Source organism: Cyanistes caeruleus, chromosome 18 (assembly GCF_971803275.1).
Source record: "Cyanistes caeruleus chromosome 18, bCyaCae1.hap1.1, whole genome shotgun sequence".
Lineage (NCBI taxonomy): Eukaryota > Metazoa > Chordata > Aves > Passeriformes > Paridae > Cyanistes > Cyanistes caeruleus.
This window is the reverse complement of record NC_141718.1, coordinates 9392504-9409017: the sequence shown is the minus strand read 5'-3', so window position 1 is coordinate 9409017 and position 16514 is coordinate 9392504. Positions and strand designations below refer to the sequence as shown.

The 16514-nt window shown below is 51.4% G+C and overlaps 1 protein-coding gene across 4 annotated transcripts in view; it reads right to left on the bottom strand.

Annotated features, from left to right (window-relative positions):
- Nucleotides 1-16514, bottom strand: part of TBX5 (T-box transcription factor 5) — a 97395-nt gene that overhangs the window by 44247 nt on the left and 36634 nt on the right. Inside the window, exon 2 of one of the 4 annotated variants that reach the window (XM_086855465.1) lies at nucleotides 9235-9296. The exons of the other annotated variants lie outside the window; for them this stretch is intronic. The gene's annotated coding sequence lies outside the window, so the exon portion shown is untranslated. The remainder of the gene's footprint in view (nucleotides 1-9234; nucleotides 9297-16514) is intronic. 4 annotated transcript variants of the gene reach the window in all.

The following is a 16514-nucleotide window of genomic DNA, read 5'->3' as shown; positions in this document are numbered from 1 at the left end:
TTTCCCGGGAGAGCCGCAGGGCGGGGATGGCCGGGGTGCCGGCTCGCAGTGGGGTCGAGGTGTCAGCAGTAAGAAATAGTGCCGAGCGTGAACTCGCTCCCCCCCCGCCCGCCCTCCACACCCCTTTAAAATCACTTTTTGGGTCGGCTTAACCAAATCGAAGAGGTTTTTGCTTTTCTCTCGCGGCTCCTCGGCAGCCACCCTGCCCAAGGACGGGGCAGCGTGGCCGCCCGGCTGGTAAAATACAGATACATCAGCACTTGTGGCTTCCCAACGCTCTTTTTTTTCCCTCCTTCCCGTATTTGCAGAGAAAATCAGCTCCCTCCTAGCAGGGATTATTATTTTTCCTTTCCATTTTTAGATAATTTACTTCCCCTCTCGGACCAGTTCTCTCTTTGCTTTTATTTCCCTTTTGCTGGCCGCTTTTCGCTTTGGTGAAATACACACCTGGGAGCAAACAAGTGTTTAAAATAATCCTCCTCCCTTGAAGCATTTTTGTCCATTCACTTATTGGTTTTTGGTTTTGTTTTTTTTTTAAATGTGCGTTAGATTTTTTTCTCCCAATTGTTTCCTCAAAATTTTTTCTCAATATTTTTTTTCCCCTCAGTCATGGGGGCAGGGACTGACTGCACTGACCTGAGAGTTGATATCAACAAAATATTTGTATAAAACTCCCGCCAATACAGTTCTGTCATGTCATTATTTCCATTACAAAATCCTGCATTTAGTGCTGGAGAATTGCTTTAGACGAGCCTTTGGGGGTAGATACCTGCATCGAGCTTTATTTTTTGGTTTTTTAATTACAGGTGAATAACGTTTTTCTTTTAAACTTTGTGGTTTCGGGTGTTTTGGATTTGTTTTTTTGTTGGTTTGTTGTTTGTTTGTTTTTTTTTTCTTCCCGCCCTTCTGGCTACCTTAAGGAAAAAAAAAAAAAATAAAAAAAGTTTGCAATTAAAGCCCTTTTCCCCTCCCTGCAGCCCATTAATTTCCCAGGCGAGCTGCAGGCTTTAAAATAGTGAGGAAAATGAGAAAGCAGGAGCCGGGCAGAGGCAGGGCTTGGCGTGGAGCGGGCACGCCTGGGGGTGAAGATCCCTTTTCCTCCTGCACGCCAAGAAGAGCGTGAGGATCCCCAAATTAACCTCGGAGCACCCCATGAGCAAAAGGGATCCATTCTCTTTCCCCTGTTCCCCCCAAAAGGCGGCTCTCAGGGGGACAGGAGTCCATCCCCTCCGCAGCTTTCCCGCAGCGCTGCCCAGGAAAGGAGGGATTTGGGCTGCGTTTCGCTTTCCCATTATCAGCGGGTGATTTTTGGCACGGGGTGCCCATGGGATCCCCGCTCCATTCCCGATGGATCCCGGTGCCCCCATTGGAGAGGGGCGCACGGCCGGGCTCATCTGCTCTTCCCAAGCAGGGCAGAGTCAGTCACAGCCTTATCTCGGAAAATCACAGCAGAAAAGGCCTTCGCTCTCTTCGCTCCCTGGGAAAAAACTAAACAGGGGCAAGAGGGGGAAATCCTCAGCGCCCTGCGCTCCCCCTGGGAGAGCTCGCCATGACCTTGAGGGGGAAGCGGGGCTGCCAAAAGGAGCCCGATCCCGAAGAGTTGGAGTCAGGCACTGATAAAAGGGCTCAAAGCAGCACCTGTGAATGTTCTTCTCTTCCCTCGCCCTCCCGCTCAGCCCCGGCTCTCCCCGGGAGAGGAGCCCTGGGCGGGGGGGACACCCCGGGCATCCCCACAGTTCCCTCATCCCGGCCGACTTTCTCCCTCCCTTTCTCTCCAACTCATTTTTCTTTGCCTCTTTCCTCCTTTCCAAGCCCTCTCGCCTCTTTTCTTCCCCATTTTCCGTTTCTCCCCCCTTCTCTCGCCCCCGGTCCCTTTTCTTCCACTGCCCTAAATAACGCCGAGCGACAGCGCAGCCCGGCCGCTCTGTTTTATTCAGATTATCCTTTGTATTCCCGGCTATCCGTGAATTTTGGAAGAGGGAGACGCTCCCAGGGAGGCGGGGGGATGGCTGTGGGCCCCCAGCACGGGAACCGCATTAAACCGGCTTTGGAGTGGTGTCGTGGACATCCTAAAATCCATTTTTATCAAATCCATTGTTATCTGTGCTGGAAAAGTACAGATGACATCGATAACCCAAAGAGTTACTGAGATTTCTTTCGTTTGTGTCTTCACTAAACATTAAACACCTAAAAATTATCACAGGAGGAATAGAAAAGAAAAGAAAGGGGGAAAAAAAAGAGTATTTCCTGTGTTATTCCAGGGCTGGGCGAGGTCCCAAATCGTAACTTCAGGGCCCTGAGCCACCCGAGAGCAGAAGAGAAATCGGTTTTGGAGGGGCAGAGCCCCGCGGGTTATCAGCGATATTTGGGAGCAGTGGGATGACCTATCCTGCTTCCCGAAGTGTCAGGGAGTTAATTCTGAGGGCAGCAGGTACCTTCCCTGGAGAGCTGTTCCACACAAACAGAGGTGGGAATGGGAGCTGATTATTTGGGTGCTGTCGGTACTCGGTGCAGGAAACCCCATTTTTTTATAAGCCCACGTGTGCTTCCATCCATACAATCCTATAGATTTATACCTGTTCCACCGATATCAACAGCAAAGTGCTTCTCTGTCCTGTGGTTTGGGGCACAAAAAAATCCCAGATCCACCCTACGGAGAAAATCCCAGGAGCTCGTTTAGTTCCTGCCTGGGATTTTTGGGGGGCAGCCAGGCGTGTTTACCTGCCCTGTGTGTGTCTGCCAGGCTGCCACCACAGGGGCCGTGGGTTAATGCCTTTGCCAGCTCATTTTGGGTTGAAAATCGTTCATTTCCAACGAAAATTTATTTTCAGGGTAAAGAAGGGCTCGAATCTCTGCAGGAAAAAGCTCCCCCGGAGCCCGGGTGGGACCTGCGGAGCCGAGCCCGGGTCCCCCCGCAGGCTGCGGGCACAGGAGCCACCAACCTCCCCACTGCGGGTGCCCGAGGAGCCACCGTTCAAGACAATGTCTATTTTCTGTCATTAATAACTCGTTTCTTCCTTTTTTAAAAAAAAAAAAAAAAAAATCTCGTTTGGATCCAAGATTGTTTTTATGATTCAGTCGGACAAGACGGAACACATGTTAGTTTAAGCAGGTTCATGAAATAGCTGTAAATCAAATAAAGTTTACGAGTTTAGCAGGAAATACTGAAAAGATGAGGGGGAGGGAAAAAAAAATCTGCCGAGGCAGAGAGCAGCAGGCTGAAATAGTCGGTGGAGTTTTGTCCTGCTCTGTGTTTCTCTCTGTTCTCTTGTGCATCTTGCCGATTAAAGGCCTCGAGACCCCGTGTTGGCGCCAAGTGGCATGTTATTAATCAGTTATCCCGAGGTTCAGTCCACAGAAGAGAGAAATTTAATCACCAGAAACCAGACCCGACATAAAAGAGAAATCTAAAATCAATTCCCTCCCGTCGTCCCGTCTCCTCCTCCCCTTCCCCACCTCCGAAGCGAGCAGGAGCAATCAAGATCGTGCTCCCTCTCCCTCTTAATTGCGGCGGGAGAACCGCAAATTTCTCCGAACTTTACCGCGAAAAGAATTTGGGGGGGGGAAAAAAATTTAAAAAAAAAAAAAAATCTACAGGAAAAAAAGATTCCAAAGACCCGCAACAAGTTTGTCCTTGATCTCGCTATCAAAACGTGCTGGGGGAGAAATATCCTTTTGTAATGGAACCGGGGGTGTGGGACGGGGGCTGCGGGTGGAAATCACATCTAGCGCTGGGGAAATGATCTCTGAAGGCTCCCAGGCCTGGCGGGGAGGGGTCCCCTCACCCCAGATGCCCCCCAGCCTCTGCCTCCTTCTCCCAGCCCAGGTTTCACTCCCGGACGGGAATTCTGAGGGGAGCTCTGGGGTGTCTGTCCCCAAAGCTGAGTGTCCCCCCCGCGGGAGCTGAGCGCACTTCTGGACACGGCACACCTTCCTGCCAGGGCTGTTTTGGGCTGGGAACGGCCACATTTGGGTTAGGGCAGGAAAAGGAACCCTTGGCCCCCCTTGCTGGCCCGGGACAGCGCAGAGGGGACGGTGCCACCCTCGGGGAACGACCGGAGGTGACAGCAGGACAGAAGGGACCAAAAAAACCCATTGGCTTCCAAAAAGATAAGCCTGCTCGGAGTCCAGGGTAAACGGAGAGCGATGGGGATCGGCCACTCGTGTTTCCACGGGAGTCACCCCGTGCCCGTTTCCTCCCGGCTGCCGGGGTCGCGCTTGTCCCCCTGGGCTGCGTGAAGGGCACACGGAGGAGCTGCGAGCCGGGCGGCCGCCCCGGGGCTATATTTGGAAAAGAATTTAGAAGCCCTTCCAGCAAATCTGTGCGAAAGGTACCGGGCCTCTTCCCCCACGCCCCGTGGCACCGCTGCTGGCAGCGTCCTGCTCCTCTCCACGCGCGTGTTTATTCCTCGAAAGAGAAACCACTCCACAAAAACCCCAGCTCAAAGTTTTGCCTGCCCAAGCCCCAAGAGAGGCGACTTCAGCCCATGCCAGGCAAAGCTCTCACTTTGTGCCAGCCAGATTTCCTTGTTTTGCCCTTAAAAACAACAAGAGCAGGAGGGAGTCCTGTGGGCCTGGCTCTGGGGGGATGAAGGGCGAGGGGGGAACAGCTGCCTCTCTGCCCTCTTTCCAACCCAGCAAAACTGCTTGGCGGGGTTTTTTTTTTTGTTTTTTCTTGTTTTTTTTTTTTTTAACGAAAACCATATTTTCCCCACATTTCTCTCTTTCCCAACAGCCTCTCAAAAACCTAGAAAGCAGCGCTGTGAGTTGGGTTGCCTGATGGGTTTCTTTTCCCCCTCCACGCTCTATCTGCTCGTTTTCCTACAGCCCAAACAGCCTGGAAACCACAGAAAAAATAATCAAAGTGCAGCATGTTTTCCCACAGTAGGAATTCATGTTAGCACTCTCTCCACGTCTTGATCCTCTGTTTGCGTGTGGGGATCCTGGCGGAGATGCCTTCAGATGCACAGGCACAGATGCAGGAAGAGATTTTGGGGCGTCCAGAAAACACCCAGCCCCACGCACGTGTCCGCCCACGGCCTCGGGGGGAGGATGGATCCCCGCGGATCTGAGTGTTTCCATGTAAATTCGGGAATATCGGTGTCCCAGGGGGAGTGGAGCAGCTCCCACCCACCCAGCAGCCCCACCCGCGGCTCCCTCCGTGCCCGTGGGTGCCCCTTCCCCACTCGGTGTCTGCCACCTGGCCGAGCCCCACCCGCGGCATCACGCCTGGAAAAAAGGGGTGAAAATGAGAGGAAAAGGGAAGATTTGGATTCCCCACCCAGGCAGACTGCGGCTAGGAGAGCTGGTGGGCTCCGGGGAGAAGAGAGGTGAGGGGAGAGGGCTCGTTCTCCAGCAGAAAAAGGTTTTCCAAACCCCCCTGGCTGTCAAGCCCATCCGAAACTCCTCCTCTGTCTGTGGAGCGGCTCCGCTTCCCCCTCCCGGCTCCGCAGCTGGGCGGCGTAGGTAGCTCCAGATAAGTGAAAGTGGTATTTTTATAGGCTGATAAAAGGGACTTATCTCGGCTTTCCCGAATCTGACAAAGATTCCCTAATTGGTCATTTGCCCACAGCAGCCTGCCCCAGCCCAGGGCCCGGCTGACGCTATTTTCAGCCTCCAACGCGGGTGTCTCGCCCCCGGGACCCCCTCGGCTGCTGCTTCCCGGCCCCTTCCCTTCCCAAATCCACGGCGGTAGCTTCTCCTCACTCCCACTCACCCGCGCTGGGGAAGCCGAGGAAATCCCGCATCCCAAAGAAGCGCAGCCTCACACGCAGCATCATTCCCCAGGGATTGCCCGCCGAGGGCGGCTCGCCCCACTGACCACCCTCTGTGTCCTGGCTGAGCACTCCCACAATCTGATTATTCGGCCTTTTAGCGACACCAAATACGTTTTATCAGCTGGGAAAAATAACCCCTATCGCATGCAAAGGCACATTCAAGCAGACAAAAGCTCTGTACAGATAGAAAACGGGTGGTGATGCTCAGTTCTGCACCAAACCTTCCTCCTCCGACCTCCAGCTGCCGAGATTAGATGCAAATGGAATCCCTGGGATTAAATGCAAACGGCAAAGCAGAGAGAGCCCCTTTCTAGCACAGCTCCCCAGGCAGCCCAGGTCCCCAAGAAGCAGGCTGCAACCACCTCACACCAGAGTCTGCTCCACGCATCAGCTGAGGTTTTTTTCCTTCCAATGCATTTTAGTCACCAGGCTACTGAAAAATAAACAACAACAAACCAACAAAACCTCAAATGACAAAATGCCCCCCAAAAAAACGAAATGAGGAGGAGGAAATGCGTTTCTGAGCACCCAGAGCTCGCAGCCAGTTGGCACCACCAGCCTCGAAACTAGCTGGGAAGTTGCTCACTAAACTTATTTCTCATTTTCCTTTTTTCCTTTCCTCTGTGGAAGGGGGAAGGGGCTCTGGGATTAACGGCCCATCTGACCTACCAGTGGTGTCGGGACATGAATCAAACACAATCAAAGGCCCCAGTGTCAGCATTAGCTTGACCCCTACAACTGGCTCGGGCTCGGAGCTCGGCGAGGCCGGTTCTGGCCAGCGTGAACCTTGCCCAGGGTTATTGGTGCCTGCCCAGGGCTCTGCCCAGCCCAGCCCAGCCCCTGGGGTTGGGGTTGGGGTGCAGCCACCTCAGCCCAGCAGGGTGCAGTGGGGATGGACCCAGCTCTGCCCCACCATGGCAGGATGGCCCCGCTCCTGAGTGAAAACAGATCTCCCCCCTGGAACCAGCCACTCCAAACCATGGAGAAGGGGCAGGGAGCTGTGGACTTAGGGGTTTGTCAGTGATTTTTAGGGGTTTTTTGTTTCTTTTAATTCTCACACACCTTTTTCCTTTCCATGACTTTTTGGGTCTGATTTCCCTTGAGCAGGTTCGGAAGGAACAGCTTGGCAAGGCCCAGCCCTATGGGAAAAGGCCAAATCTCAGTCCCACCCTGGGACTTGTCACATCCCAGACAATGTCCCCAGACCCGGCCTTGAGGCTCAGCAGGTGCTGAAAAATGCAGGAACTGAGTTTTATTTAAGTCCAAACGCCCCATGTCACCTTCAGTCACAGGATGGCACCTGAGCACACCCTTTAATACCCTTTTCCCACCACAAAAAGGAGGAAAGAGGAGCACGTCAATTATTCCTAAATGAGATCTCCAGCAGGAGAGTGGTTTGCCTGTAGGAGCTGATTTTGATAGGGGTACTTCAGGAAAAAAAATCTGATTATTTTTTTTTCAGTGAACCTTCCCCACACTCAAAAGACACAAAAATGAGCAAAGGGATCATCAGCAGGGAAAGCTGTTCTACCCTGGCTCAGCAGGAGCAGGCTCCAAAGGGGGTGGACGTGGTCCTGTCAAAGTTTCAAGTTCACCTTCCATTTAAATGTCATTTTTAATGGAAATGGTGCAAGCTCCCCTTCTCCCCACCAAACCCAACACGGGCTATTTTTATTTCTTGTATGCACGCTCTAACTTAACACTGACTTGTGCTTTTAACCCGCTCTTTCAAATACATAGAAATGAAATCCTCCTATTAAAAAAGAAATAGATGCCAACACTCTCCCCACAACACCCAGCACTCCCTCCACAACACTTGGCTCTCCAGCTTTACCAGGTGTGCTGGCATTAGATCTTGTCGCTGTATTTTCTGTAGCTACTGGGTGAGAGAGGGCTCCTTTGGGAATCCCCAGGGAGAGCTGGCTCTGCTGGATCTGCTGATGTTCCTCCTGGCTCCCTCCAGGTACAAGAAGGGAGCCTGCAGCGAGGCTCCCATCAAAGCCAAGCTGCCTGAGAGCTCAGCATTCTCAGAAATCAGCCTGAGAGGGAATTCAGGGTGGGGATGTCCACCCAGATTAATTTGAGGCCAGGCAGGACCATGAAGCTGCAGCTGCTTGAGCCAGTTGCCCTGCCTTGGATATCACTGCTGGACAGGCAGGGATGCTGGAAACACCATGCTGGTCACAGCCCTGCCTCTGCCAAAGCTTTTCTGCCCCCAGGTTTCAGTGGAGTTTGGATTCCAGAGCTCAACCACTGCCCCAGCTCCCTGTGAGACACCTCCTGTGGCCAGAGGGGCTCCTCAGCTCAGCCAGAACAGAGCCCAAGGTTGCTGGGATGGAGCAGGGAGGACAGATCTCCCCATGACAAACACCACTGCTGCAGGCCCAACACCTCGCCCTAAGGAAATCTCCAGCTAGGATCATCCTGCCCCAAATTTTTGCCCATGGCTTCACCTACAGACCTGAAGATATCGGTTCTCTGTATGTGTCACCTGTGGCATGACACAGTCGTGAGAAAAGATCACAGAGATTTGATGTCTGCTGCAATTTCAGTGGGATGCAAATTCCCACATTTCATCCAGTTTGGGAAGCCTGGGTGTAAGAGCTGCTGCTCATCCCGGGCAGCAGATTCCCAAGAGGATTGGTGGTGTCTGTGCAGTCCCTAGTGCACCAGTGTCCTTATTCCACGAATGTCCTCAGGGCCAGCAGCACATCCCACACTTCCAGACTTTCCCAAATCTGTATCCAGTCATGTCAGCCCTGATTCCCTTCCTAGGAATGGCAAAATTTCAGGCTCTCTGACAGAAAATTCCAACACCTCTGTGGGATTTTGATCCCTTTTTTGAACAATTGTGAACCTATCTGTAAAATAACAGAGTAGTTATCACCTATCTTTTGTGATGCCATTTGGGTGGAACAAACGCTTTGAGATTTCGAGGTGGGCTCATCCCCTATGAAAATATGGAATTTCAGCTCTGCAAAAGGAAGAGAAGAGAGCAAAACAACCTCTATTCATTCCCTCTCAGCCCCTCTTAATTCTATCCAGAGCACAGAACTGGGTCTTTAGCAAGGCTGGAAGCTCTAATTTGGATAAGTCTTTCTGGCAAATGCTCTAAAATCCATCTGCTTCCGCAGACACGGTGGGACGGCAGCCTGAGACAGCTCTGACTGCCACTGCTGCCTGAATTGAGAGCAGAGAGTGCAGAGATGGAAAAGAAAGAAATGGGGTTGGGACTGCAGGAAACAGAAGCACATTTGCCTTAAGAACAAGTCCTTCAGTCTTGTTAGTCAGGTTGAAGTGGTGCTTGGGACTTTTACAAGCCCTGTGCATCAGAGGATTTCATCAGAGGCACAGAGTGGCTGCTTTGTGCTCAACCAGCCACGGTGGATTCTCCAACCCTGAGCGAGGTTCCTCAGGCCAAGACCTTGAGGAAACCCTTCACAAAGCTTTGTCTCACCTTCAGGAGGCTGACATTGGTTCTAAGCATCAATCCAATGCACCATGGCTGGCAGGGGACTCCTGCAAGAAAAAAAAAGCAGCTCCAGCGAAGTCAAACCTCATTCCCTGAGAAATCTGAGGTGTTACAGGGGTCCTCCCTCTAGGACCAGCCAGGCTGTGTGGGATGGAGGTCCCTCACTCATCCCAGCATCTCTGCAGAGCTCTGCAGCCTTTCCACTTCTCCTTCTACGGAAAGACCTCGGCACACATTTGGCGCAGTTTACAGGATGATGATGACAATGTGTTTCTCCTAAATAAAATCCATTTTTAAAGAGTACATATGCAATTACTTTGGGTTTTGGCCTGTATTCAGGAAAGAATTTCCCCTCGGGTCAGATTTGGCAGGGACTGATGGGGTTTTCTTGCTTTTCCTCTGTAGGGTGGGCCATGGTCCACTTCCTAAGATCGTCTGGACATTTTCACCTCACAATTTCCCTGCTACTGCTGGGACCCAGGACACTGGCAATGCCCTTGATCTCTCCTGCATGTTCAAGGTTTTGCAGCTTTTGGTCTTTTGTACTAAAGGTCTTAAATTTGTTATAGGGTGTTGGGAAGTGTTTTACAGCCTGCAGCATGCGGTGGATGTGCTGGGGACCCCTCTGGATTAAGCAGCTCTTCCATGGTCACCTGTAATTGCCAGAGCCTGGGCTCCATGAGGCAGGTGGTCCCTTCCCAGGCTCTGTCAGCCCTCCCTGATCTTGCAGCAGCAGGGCTCTGGCATCTGACTGCCAGGAATTCCACCCCCAGCAGGGTCAGGTGGGACATCTCCCCTTGCTCTCATTTGAGGTGTGACACTTATAAACCAAGGTGAGAGGGGGTATAGGTGTCATAAACAAGGTGGAAGTCCTGGGACTGGGAAATTATGGAAGCTGGGCTCAGCTCCTGTCCTGCAGGACACTTCACTCCTCCATCAGACCACACTGGTTACTCCAGGCTCACCTGAAGTCAGAAGAAAGGGGTTTTATCTGCTTTTGGGACAGAGAATCCTTCATAGCCCAGTCCCAAATTGCCAAATCTCAGCCCAGACAAAACCAATAGCTGTGGATCAGGAGGACTTTATGGATGAGGCACCTTTCTAAAGCTCAAACCTGCCTGATCCGTGTTCTTCTGGTGGTCATGTTTCATTCACTTCTCACCAACCGCAGCAATTTTGTTTAAAGCTCTTTCAGATGCCTACAACCCCCCACCTAGGGAAGCCACAGCTCCAAGATCACCTCCAAAAACACAAAATTCCCCATGGATTTTGGACAGGAGTGCTGCTGGGTCTGCTTGGGATCAAAGGCTGCGTGCTGAAGACCTTGGCTGTGTCCTGAGCTCCACTGCTCAAACAGGCTCTGCACAGCCAGGAAATCTGCTCCAAACTGGCACCAGAAACACCCCCCCGCTACCAGATCCAATGTGCAGCACAGATCCATTTCCCCCTAATCCTCCAAAGAGAAAAACAAACAAGCACACAAATGCCAAAACATTAACTAGTCCCCAGATTACTCAGCCTTCTGCTAATTAGTAGAAATTTACAGCAGCTGCACTACTGGAAGTGAGCTCAGCCTTTAGCCCTGGAAATTACTGGGGAGGATAATTTTCTACAGTTTTTCTGGACTTACAGAAATCTCCAGGAATGTTCCAATATACTAACTAACTTCAGCAGCATTTCTAAGCCTTCTTTATTCTGCTCCTGCTGGGGTAACTGTGAAGCTCACAGGCATGAAATCCACAACTGCCTTCCCCCTCAAAGACCCCTGCACAGCAAATCCAGGGATGTGTGTCCGGAGAACCACAGAGGAAGGAGCTCTCTGGCTGGTGTTTCCACCTGGTCCATAGCTCTCCCTGATCAGCACAGATCAACGCTGAGAGCCTGCCAGGGGTTCCTCACGCTCAGATTTCGTGTCCCAGTTTCCTGGTGGAATTAACAAGCAGTGATTTTCTGTGTGCACCCTGAAGGCTGGGTCTCCACAGAACACAATGCAATGTGGGGCTCTCTTGGCAGGGCGAGCTCTAGATCTGTTTGTCACTGCTCTTTGGAAAGCTGGGAAGGTGTTCTGGGTAACTGAAACCTAGATAATGCAACAATTCAGGCTGAGAGTGCAGCACCCATCAGGGTTTGCTATCACCCACCTGCCTGATGGGTCTCAGCAAGACAACAGGGCTTCTGTAAATAAAATATAAATAAGATGCAACCACCCATCTGACATGGCATTGCCCAGCAGATCATTTGGCCACATTGAGTCCCCAGCTATTACTTTCTAACAGATTTTCCTCCCTGAGTAATCCTCACCCATTTAGACCCCACTTTCTTCTCCAGAATGGGAGACCAGCTCATGAAAAGCTCATTCATGCTCCAAAACTGGATCCTGCAGGAGCAGCAGGTAGGCAGCCAGGTAGACAGACAGACAGACATGATGATAAGCCATACATCTGGCATGTGAGGATCATGGCAGTGGAATTACCATTCCCCAGCCAAGTTTCACGCTTTGGGGAGTTGTTTTGACATGCTGTCAATGCCGCACCAGAATAACCTGATTTATTTCTCTCGTTCTCTTTGAAAAGGTCTATTTGGTGCCATTTATTTTGCACTCACTTACTCGCCATCCTATCAGGAGGTGGGAGGTCAGGAGGGTCACTCCTGAGAGAGTATCACGTTCTGTACAGAATAGAGAAAATGCTCCAACTTAGTGGGAAGGGAAGAATTCGTGCTGGGGCCTCCTTTCAGCCTCTGCTCTCCCACAGTGGACTCAGAGACCTCTTCCCTTCCCACATCCTTGCTCTTCCTTTCAGATGGAAAAGCCAGTTCCACTGTCACTGATATCCCACCACTATCAATCCCTCCTCTGCTTCGGTTTTGCTTCATTTTCACCTCTGCCAGCCCTTGGCTGGGAATTCTCAATCCGTCCTTCATGTATCACACCATAAAACCCTTCAGTCTTTTCTGTCTTTGGGTCTGGAATGGATGTCGGGTCCCAAGTGGCTGCGAGAGGAACTGGAGGCACAGCAGCAGACAGGAATGAGATGCATTGCTCATTTCCACAGAGATCAGGATCATTACAACAGGCTGAGGCATTTTTAGGGATGAAATATGTGGTGAGTACCCATACTGGTGTACACAAACTTCTATTTGCAGCCCTCGGCTTGTGTCAGTGGGCACACTGGTTTTGCTCTGGGATGGGAAATCTCACATTCCTCCAGGCCCACCTCAACTAGGCAGGAATCATGGAAGCAAAAAACTGTTGTGACAACAGATCTGGGGCTGAGACCCCCTGAGCCCGCCAAGCATCCCAGCAAAAGTGAGATTTGTGATCGCGATGCAGCAGCTTCAAGGGCAGATGACAGAAGAGAGAAACCATCCCTGAGTTATGGGACCCTTTTCTTCCTCTGGACCGTGATGTGGATGGGCCAGAAGTGGAAATAGTCAGAGCCTGATGGGTCCATCTGCAGCAGAAGGAGCAGCCCAGGGAAGCCGAGAGCACAGGCAACAGTCCAAGGCACTCGAGTTCAGCAGCAGCAGCTCAGAGCTGCTCGGTAGCAAGGCAGGACCTCCCTCCCTCTGGATAAATCCTGTTTTATCACTGCCTCCCGCACACAACCTGCCTTTTGCACTCTTCCCATCAGTCAGGAAGGTTCCCCACATGAGTCCAGCTGAGGCTCTAGCAGGACAATTTTAACTGGAGGCTTCAGCTGGCACCTTGGCTTTGTTTAGTTCGTTAGCTGGGGCACATCTAAGCCGAGCACGAGGGGGTGAGCGGGCATTAGATCATGGAATAACACAAGCTCCGTGCACAGCTGAGAGCCAGCACTTGACACTTGTCTTCTTCCATCCCCACAGCCCTGTACTCGTGCTGCTCCAGCCTGGAGGCCTCCATCCAGTTAATCACCCTCACACTTGATAGCTCCTGCCTGCCCGGCTGTCCTGGTGTTTCCAAACACGTGGACCTGGTCCTTCCCGCCGAGGAATGAGCGGCTCACAGATCATGGAGCGCTGGGAGAGCTATGTATGGTTGAGATAAGCATGGAGGCAAAGTATAGGCATTTATGCAAAGGTCTCCTTCCCCCCAGCAAAGGAGAAAAGGTGACCTCATTGGCTCAAAAAAAAAAAAAAAAAAACAAAAAAAACCCTCATTAAAAATAAGAAGCCAGCAGTCAAAAATAGAAAGAAAATACTACTAGGAATAGAATTTCCTTTCTATTTTTAGAAAGACTAGCACCCCAGAAGAAGCAGTCCAAGAACCCAGGATCATGATCTAAAGTAACGTAAAAATAGCCACAGAGTCCAAGGGAAAAGAGGGAGATGTTTCCAGCCTGCACACTGTGGAATTCCCTCTGGAAATGCAGACGGGTTTGCTTCATTTCCTCTTCAGCTTTTGCTGAAACATCAAGCAAAGCCCCCTCTTTGCACTGGAATACAACTGCTGAGTGCATAAGCTCTCCCCACATCACATCAGGCACTTCTCCATTCAGCAACCAGCCTCCTTTGACTCCCATCCCTGTGTCAAGAGGATGGAATGCTGAACTGAAGAGCTGATTTTTGACAGTCCTTTTTTTGCAAACCTGTTTGATTTTCAAAGGCATTTCGGCTACAAAACTTCTCTGAATGAGAGAAGAAACCCCTCAGCAATTGCTGCATCTGTCCAGAGCAAGGACTTCCCTATGGGAGGAATGGAGCTCACTGAGGAGGTTTCTCCTCCTGTTCCCTGCTGACATCGCCTCTTTCCTCGTTCCCACTATTCAGTCTGAGCTCTCCCACATCCTTATGTAAAATCCAGCTGCTCTTCCAGTCTCTCCTACCCAGACCTGTCTCAGCTTCCCCTCACAGTGCTGCTTCCAAAGCCGCCTAAGGACCATTTCCTACCCCATGTGTTCCTTTTAAATTAATGCAGTGGCTAGAAACAAACAAAAAAATAAAAAAAAAAAAGGGAAGCGAGGGAGGAAAAATGACAGCTGAGCTTACAGATGAGTTTGCAGGACATAAATCGAGAGGCAGGACTGATAACCAGCACTGTAAAATCTGGTTTTACAGGGGGGAGGTGTGGGCAGCCTTCCTCCCCATTTCACAGCCCCAGGAGCAGGAGGGGACACGGGGCCACTTTGCGGTAAAACAGCCGGGCTGGTTGAGAACCCCAAACCGATTTCTTGAAGACAAGAATTGAATGAATACTTCAGTACCCTCCTAATTACTCCTTTTATGGTGGTGTTTTGGTTAGCTGGAACGGAGGCTGCGAGAGGATTAGTAAATAACGTTTTCCTTTGTTAACCTCTCTGCTTTTCGCTGCTCCGACACCCTCCAAAACAAACAGAAACCACACGAATAAATAAAGGCTTCATTAGCTCCACGAGGTGTCGAAACAAGAGCGGTGAGAGAACACCCTCAGGATTCCCTTTACGGGATCTCTTCCCAGCAGGTCCCACAGTGACAGCAGAAGGGACCGCTGGATATTTGTCCTTCCTCTGGTGCCAACAGCTCCTGAGAGATGCAGGATGTATCTCTGCCCTGCCCGGGAGAACACGGCCATCCTCCAGCTGAGCTCAGGGAAAGCTGGACAGGCTCCTGCCAGGAGCCCTCACCCTCCTGGTGTGATCTCAGCCTGCTTTATGCACCTCCATCTCCCAGGATGAGTCCTGCTGCAGGCTGTGGGCCGGGGCAGCACCAAGCCCACCTCATCCCGGGCTTTTTTCTTCACTCCCCACTCTGCATCGACATCCCAGCCCCGTTTCTTGCCAGTTTGCTCTTCCCTGTAGTGAGGGAAAGAGGGGAAAGGGAGTTTCAGTGCCCAAACCTCAAGGTCCTTCTGAGAACTCTCTCCTGCCGCAGAAAGTCCCTTCATCATCCCTGAGATTCACATAAAAGCAGTTGAGGTTAATATTGGAGAAGCCAAACTATAAACTGAGAATTACGCTTTAGCCTAAATAAATCATCGCCTCCGAGGCCGGTCTGTGGCTGGGTGGGGAGAGAAAGGGGGGAAACCCCTCGGACGTCCCGGGACTGGGAGAGAAGGAATTCGGCATTTTGAACACTCAGAGGCTTCATCCACTTCACTGGGATCAACCTCCTCGCTGTTCCCCGGGGGAATCTGTGCTGGTTTTCGGGGGTTCCTGGAGGGAGGGAGGGAGGGAGAGCCTCCCCCGGCACCCCGGGGCCGCTTCCTCTCTCCCTGCGGGAAATGTCCCTCTAATGATTCCCCTGCCCCGCTGCTCTGCAGTTTGTCAGGCTGCCTGACTTCAAGCCATCCTGCATCTGTTTCGCCTAGAGAGCCACGCTCGCCTACATTTTAATAAACCCTATAATTTACACATTTCCCTCGTACCCTGTAATTTCACCACCCCGAGACGCAGCGAAGGGAGAAAGCGCAGAGCTGGGAGCAGCTTGCAGAGAGCGCTGCCAGAGAATCAAGAAATAAGTAGAAGGGCTTAAATCTGCAGCAGTAAAATAATCCAGGGGAGGGAGCCAACAATGACTGCAAAATAAACATCTCCCCCTGCGAACGGCCGCAGCCAGCCCCGCTCCTCGCAGCCTGGCGCTGCCAAGAGATCGGCTGCGCTGGGAAACGCGCCTGAGGAGTGCAGGAAAAAAAATGGATGTGGGTTATATGGAGCCCTTTTATAAGGCAACGGTTAGCGGTAACTAAGTTTAAATTTATATGTTCAATAAAGTCCCCTTTCCCCCCCCTCCACCCCTTTCCAAGTGCCAGAACCACTCAAGGAAGCCGACACACGCTTCCCATTTGAAAATGTGTTATTTGAGCATTTTTATTCTCCGCTTTTGTTCTCGGGGCTGCAGCCCCTGCGAAGGCGAGGGGGGGGCATTTCTGCGCCGAGATCAAAGCGGCTCCGTGTATACACACACTCGTGCAAATTATGTATTTGTGATCAAGTAACGCAGCATCAGGAAAAGCCAGGCGGGCATGTGGGAGAGTGAGATATTTACACAGGCCTGGCCAGAGGCAGAGGCATTATTTTAAGTGTTTTTCGCCGGTGCCAAGTCATCTGTTCACATATCCGTGTGTGCGCGTAAAAATGATGGAGAGAACAGCTCGCCAGAGCCAGGAAATTCAGCATTAACCCCCCCAGTTCCCAAGTGTATCTTTTCGGGATTCCTGACACCCTCCAGATCTGGGTGTCCCGGCTCAGAGTCCCCGTCCCAGCAGGAGCCAGGGCTGCAGCAGGTCACTCTCCCTTCCCCAGCGCAGCTTTATAGCCCACATAAATGGATATATATATTTCCCCTATAAAGACACGACTTAACCAAAG